The sequence below is a fragment of the Spinacia oleracea genome, chromosome 5 (genome assembly GCF_020520425.1).
Source record: "Spinacia oleracea cultivar Varoflay chromosome 5, BTI_SOV_V1, whole genome shotgun sequence".
Taxonomy (NCBI): domain Eukaryota; kingdom Viridiplantae; phylum Streptophyta; class Magnoliopsida; order Caryophyllales; family Amaranthaceae; genus Spinacia; species Spinacia oleracea.
In genome coordinates, this window is record NC_079491.1 from 61384995 (window position 1) to 61392007 (window position 7013).

Genomic DNA, 7013 nt, shown 5'->3' on the forward strand with positions numbered 1-7013 from the left:
GGAGTTTTTTTTGCCCAGCTCATTAATGACCCACAAGAAGCACTATAGTTAAGCAAACAAACATTGCTTAGCTTTAAAAGCTACTATGACTTAGAGCCTTGAAAACAATGAAGTTAGTGGGCGTAGAGAGTGTCCTGGTTGTAGACTTGTAGGTGAAGTTGCATCGGAAGAAAGCAGAGTTGGAGGTCACTCTGATAGTCTGATTGCTACTGCCTGGTACATATCAGGACTTGTTGTGTTCTCTACTGTCAGGTCTCTGGCTAAGAACATGTCTCCAATTACAGCTGCAGGATTCAAACCAACACAAATCACAATTAGTTCTACCCACTTTTTCTAAATGTAATTGCAGCAATTTATCAGGATTATATGAAACAGTAAAAGGGAAGCCATCCACATACAATTAAAGAACAAGAATGATCCAATTAAAGGGAAGCCAACTTCTGGGTTGATAGTCAACAAATTCTTCACATGCCTGACTAATTTTTTTTTGTTTGTTACATTATGAAAGCAAAATGACTTGACAAGAAGTTGTCACTGACAATTTAGTACTGTGACTTCATATGACAATCTCCCAAATTCATGTTTCAAGTTAATTGCAGTAGAGACCATCATATTCAAGTCTAGTTAGAAGTGAAAGCTCGATTTATCAAGTTAATAACTTCAGAGACGAGCAAAGTACCAGGATTAGGCCTATAATATTTGTTGGATTTTCACAATAAACTGGAACCCTTCTATGTCCTTTATCCAATATCAATTTCATCAAATTCCTGTCATATTATAGTACAACATTGATAATCAACTGTTTGGACCCTGTCATCAGCATTTCCATTATGGCCATTTTGCTACTTCGCAAAAAGAAGAAAATCCATAAAGTTACCCATTTATGTGTATAACTTAAAGCATTAAAACCATAACTTTAGCAACAAAAAGGATAACTTTTATAGAAGTCAGCTTGAATACATTGATTTCATATCAATATACTAAGAGAATGACAGAAATTACATGAACTATTTCAATCCAAAAGTTATGTTACAATACTTGAAAGTTGAAACCAATAAGTTCATAGGCACACCAATTAGAACTTTTGACATTGGGTAACTTATAATTGAATAGGGTTATTAACTAAATCATATGATTTTGCAACAAAATCGCAACAACACGAACCTCAATTTGCACAATTTGCACAGATATATGCACCAAAACTTCAAAGAGAAGAAATATGAACAATTGCAATGAAAACAGAGAGTACCTGACCAATTGTATACACAAGTTTGCAGCTCAAAACCTCAGCGAACTCAACAACGACACACCAAAATAACCACCAGAAAAATCGTCATTTGAGAAAATTAGGGTTCTAACTTTGATCAACAGAGAATCAGTTGCGCATTAATAAAGATAATAACAACTTTCTTGTGATTTGTGCTGGATTTGGATTTGCCAATTTCTTTGCCCAAGTCAAGGAGAGAAGCGAGAGGAGAGAAAGGAGATAACAGAGAGGTTTGCCCAGGTTGAGGAGAGAAGCGAGATAGCAGAGAGGAGACATTGGGTTTAGCGTGAACGAAATTGGTGTCGCACATGTGAACTTTGGTGTACGTTAATATTAACGTATAACCGTTGCACGCAAGACCTATTGCTTATTAATATTACGCATATACAATTTCATCCAAAAACAAACACTTTTATTATAAAAAAAAATCTGAAATTAAATTCAATGCAAAATAAAAAATTAATCTAATATAATATATAAAAGTGGTATATACATAAGATTTTTATTTAAACATAACAATTTAATAGAATCCGTGCATCGCACGGGCTAAAAATCTAGTAATAATAATAGTAGTATAAATTTTCCTATTAAACAATCAAACTTAAAAAATCTCATATTCAATCCATGTGCGCCGTCATGGGCCTGAATCAAACAATAGACGATTCTAAAAAAAATGATATGACCTAGCCCAACACCTCAAATCATATCAACCTCAGAATCATATGACTTGAAAATGCAATCGTACGGTTGGAATTTCATGTAGAATTCTAGGGTTTAATTTCCAGCAAGTATAAAAATTGAATCTCGCTTAACGATCATCAGCAGCAATGAGCCTCAATTGCGCAATCATACGACTGAGAATCTGCTCATTTTCCTTGTTTTTTCTTCAAAGTTTTCCTTCATTTCTTCGATTTTCAAAATCCAGTCGCTCTTTTTAAGGAGATTAAAGTGATATCGTTTATACAAAATTTGAAATTTAGTTTTTGTTTTCTAAATTTATTTAAAATGGAATGTTAAAGGAGATATGAGGATTTGTACCCATCTTTTCTGCATTTTGATGATGAATATCTTACATGCACTACCATCTGATCTCTTAAACTTTCCTCAATCCTCTTTAATTTTTAACATTTTTTTGGTTTTAATTTGATGCAAAGTATGCAATCTGTGATGATTATTTTTGTCTATATATCCTGATTTATCAGTGAAGATGTTATAAATTATCACCATCTTTCGGCTGAGATTGCTGGTAATATTTGAAGACATTCGAATGTTGAAATCACAGTGAATGGTAGTTTTGATAATCTAATTTGAATTAGTAATTTGACGAGTAATTCAAAGGTTGCCCGTGGTATCTAATGTCCAGATTTAAATATAGTGGCTGGACATCTCGTTGTTACGGGCAGATATAAAACATAGAACAGGTCTTGCGACACAGTTAGCTTCTTATTTCTCATGAGCTTTTTGTTACTTTAACCCTGTTCACATTCTTTTTTAACTTGATTTTTTCTGATTTGATAAAATGGGTAAAATCGTGATGATTATAAAAATTCCTCGTTCTGAATTGCTATTTTCATAGCATGATAGACTCATCTATACACCCATAGAATATGAGCATTTTACCCCGCTTTCAATCTATCATATTTCTGAATTATTTTCTTCATTTTGTTTCAAGGTTTATAAATAGTCTTGTTTTTAAAATCAATTGACCAACTTAAGTTTACCGTAAATTCTAAGACTTGATAGGATTAACACACGAGAACTTATTTTCCTCAGTGACATTTTTATAGAATACCACTGAAGTTCGTACTCACTTCAATGGTGATTTGGATTTTCGTGTGTTACTGTCCCGCTCGGGCAGGGGAGTGACACCCGCAAATTTTTTGCTATACCCGGGTACAGCCAAAGCTGGCCGTACCCCAATCCAAAACGATGTCGTTTTGTGTTGTTTAAAATGAACATTAATATACTGGCATAAAAATGAACATTTACTATTTCAGAAATGAATATTTATTTATTTATTGGAAAATTTGTAATTATTAATCCAACCTTTGCCCGATTTTCTTTAATTAAGTCTACCTATGCGATATTTCTAAATAATCCAACCTTTATGACCCAACTACTATTATTAAGCCTAACAAGTTACTAACCTGCTATAGGCGGTATTCACCCTTACGTGGCATATAACAATTATAATTTTTTTTAATTTTATTTTCCCCCTTATTTTCTGTAATTGTTATTTTAATTTTCGTTCCTCTCTCCTCTGCGATTTTCTGCTTTATCTCTGCACTCCTCTCCATTATTTCTCTTCTACTTCTCCACTATTGTCGATCCCTCATACCTCTCCATTCGAAATTCATCAAAAATAATCAGCAATTGCTATGGCTGGGGTAAAGCAATTGCCTGTTGGATCTGGATCTTCTTTAAATTCAAGGTTTTTTTTTCTTTCTAATTTTACAAGACCAAAATAACCAACATCCCACAACATAAAAAAAACTATATTATTGCTACAGCTCGGGTTTTTACAAACTGACCATCAAGGAAGCCCAAAATTCAAAACTTACCAAAAAAAAGGAACAAAAACGCTAAGGTTCGTAAGTTCACCTTCAATTGTACAATTTTGGAGACGATATTTGAATGCGCATGGATGAAGTCACCTATTTCCATAAGAAAATCGCTGATGATGTCATGAACCAGTACAATTGTGGTTGAAGCAGCAGTAATGGAGGAGAGAGAGGAATTGAAACAGGTACAGAGAAGAGAAGGGTTAAGGGTTTTTTGAAAGAAAAAAAATGAAATCCTTGTTTAGGTGGCAAGTGATGATGACGTGTCCAATATTTTAGGTGTCCAATATTTTAGGAGGGAAACCCACTTTGGGTTGTCAACGTTTTTAACGTTGACTTTCTAGCAGGTAACCGGTCATCCAGGCTTAATAATAGTAGTTGGGTCATAAAGGTTGAATTATTTAGAAATATCGCATAGGTAGTCTTAATTAAAGAAAATCGAGCAAAGGTTGGATTAATAATTACAAATTTTCCTTATTTATTTGGAATGAACCTTCACTATTTTGGAAATGAGCATTTATTTATTTATTTGGAAATAAACTACAAAAATGAACATTTACTATTTCGGAAATGAACATTTATTTATTTATTTTGAATGAACATTTACTATTTTAGAAATGAACATTTATTTATTTATTTGGAAATAAACAATATAGACGCTTGTAAAAACATAAAAAGACCAATGAAGTGAATAATTTCATTATGAACATTAATCATGTATTTATTGTGAACAAACAAATAAACAAGAAAGAACAAATAATTCAACAAAAAAGAACATAAAATTCCAGAAAAAAGAACAACCAATACAACAATTATGAACAATTTTATGATGAATTTTAAAGCCAACATGAAAGAACAAACAATACAACAAGAAAGAACAAATACTGATACAAAAATGAACATTTACTATTTCAGAAATGAACATTTATTTACTTATTTGGAATGCACATTTACTATTTTGGAAATGAGCATTTATTTATTTATTTGGAAATAAACTACAAAAATGAACATTTACTATTTCGGAAATGAAATTTTACTATTTCGGAAATGAACATTTATTTATTTATTTGGAATGAACATTTACTATTTTGGAAATGAACATTTATTTATTTAATTGAAAATAAACAATATAGACGCTTGTAAAAACATAAAAGACCAATGAAGTGAACAATTTTATTATGAACATTAACCATATATTTATTGTGAACAAACAAATAAACAAGAAAGAACAAATAATTCAACAAAAAAGAACAAACAATATAAAAACGAACATAAAATTCCAGAAAAAAGAACAAACAATACAACAATTATGAACAATTTTATGATGAATTTTAAAGCCAACATGAAAGAACAAACAATACAACAAGAAAGAACAAACAATAAAGCAGATAATTATTATGAACAAACAAATAAACAAGAAAGAACAAATAATACAACAAAAAAAGAACAAACAATATAAAAAAGAACATAAAATTCCAGAAAAAGAACAAACAATACAACAATTATGAAAAAAATTTATGATGAATTTTAAAGCCAACATGAAAGAACAAACAATACAACAATAAGTTTGATGAATGAATTTAAAAAACAACAAGAAAAAACAAACAGTACAACAAGAAAGAACAAACAATACAAAAAGAAAAAATAAAAGATTAATGAAGAGTTTAATTATGAACATTAACCATTTGATTATTATAAACAAACAAATAAACAAGAAAGAACAAACAATATAAAAAAGAACATAAAATTCCAGAAGAAAGAACAAAAAATACAACAATTATGAAAATTTGATGATGAATTTAAAAAACAACAAGAAAGAACAAACAGTACAACAAGAAAGAACAAACAGTACAATAAGAATGAACAAACAGTACAATAAAAAAGAACAACAGTCGACAAGAATGAACACACAATATGAGCGCGCCGTTTTTGGGGGTACAACCAGAGCTGGCTGTACCCGGGTACAGCAGTTAGCGATTGAGTGACACCCTCAAGTTGGGCCTTTGATGATAACTAAGGCCCAAGGGAAGGGAAAGGAAAGAAGTTGGGTGTTTGATGATAACCAATGATTTTCTACGCAAGAACGGAGACTATATGTTATTGAATTATTCCCTCTGTTTCGGAATATTTGAACCGGTTTGAGTTACATGGAGTTTAATACAATATAATTAAATTATTTTTTTAATTTGATAGTACTTCCTCCGTTGGTCAAAGTTGCACATTGACAAGTGTGTTCGATCAAAACAGATAGAGTATTAAGGGACAGAGGGAATCCCATAATTATTATATTGTCTCGTCTTCCCACTAAATTTGTTTTGTCCCCTTATCCTCTCTCATTCAATTAAAAAAACACCTCCACTAACTTCTATCACATTACTTTTTCAATAAAATAAAATTGATAACCTAACAATCACTTATCAGGAAGTAATAACTTTTTTAGTGAGAATATCAACAAAATATTGTTATTTATAGAAATGATGCGAGTAATGAGGGACAACTTTATAAGAAAATTAGTGTAAATATTTCGGGACGGAGGGAGTACACCATTGTCTTTACAAAAATGGGCTTTTGGCTAAAAGATCGATGCCCATTCCAAACCATAACATAAGCAATAACAAGCCAAAAAGAGTCCACAAGCGTAGTTGCAACTAAGAATTCTTTATCATCTATATCCTGAAGTAAATGCCAGAATTCACTTCTAAGGGCTTTTTGAGTATCTGAATACATTCAATTACCCGAAAATACTCAAACTTCAGTCCATTAAAACATAATTATAAAGCACAATTCAACATGTAGTACTATATACTGTAGCCTTTACCAGATTTCTATCATCAAGAGGAACTCCGCCCACAATAATTTAATTTTATCCCCAAACTTATTACCTAAATAACAAAGATAAACAACAGATAACCCTGATAGGTGATCTTCAGGCCTTAAAAACAAATGAATCGACTCCAGAAGAAGATGATGGGGAACCATTTGTTTAATGAATAAAATTCCGAGCTGATTTTGTCCTCTTATTGGTTGAACAACCTAGTTTAACCGAGAAAATACATCAAAGCAAACCTAATATTGATGATTACACTAAGGTGTGCCAATTTCTGCATCAGAGGAAGTGATGATCTTTAACCTTAACCCCTTTCTCTTTCTCACACCACCTACCCTTCCAACATTGTTGTCCTCTG

The 7013-nt window shown here is 31.6% G+C and overlaps 3 non-coding genes across 3 annotated transcripts; all 3 read left to right on the plus strand.

Annotated features, from left to right (window-relative positions):
* Positions 1 to 2284: 2284 nt before the first annotated feature.
* Positions 2285 to 2362, plus strand: LOC130462286 (small nucleolar RNA Z195/SNORD33/SNORD32 family). The gene has a single exon (XR_008922383.1). It is a non-coding gene; the product is annotated as a small nucleolar RNA Z195/SNORD33/SNORD32 family (small nucleolar RNA).
* A 61-nt stretch (positions 2363 to 2423) lies between these two features.
* Positions 2424 to 2512, plus strand: LOC130462288 (small nucleolar RNA Z196/R39/R59 family). Its single transcript, XR_008922384.1, has one exon. It is a non-coding gene; the product is annotated as a small nucleolar RNA Z196/R39/R59 family (small nucleolar RNA).
* A 280-nt stretch (positions 2513 to 2792) lies between these two features.
* LOC130462307 (small nucleolar RNA snoR8a) lies at positions 2793 to 2883 on the plus strand. Its single transcript, XR_008922403.1, has one exon. It is a non-coding gene; the product is annotated as a small nucleolar RNA snoR8a (small nucleolar RNA).
* The last annotated feature ends 4130 nt before the right edge of the window (positions 2884 to 7013 follow it).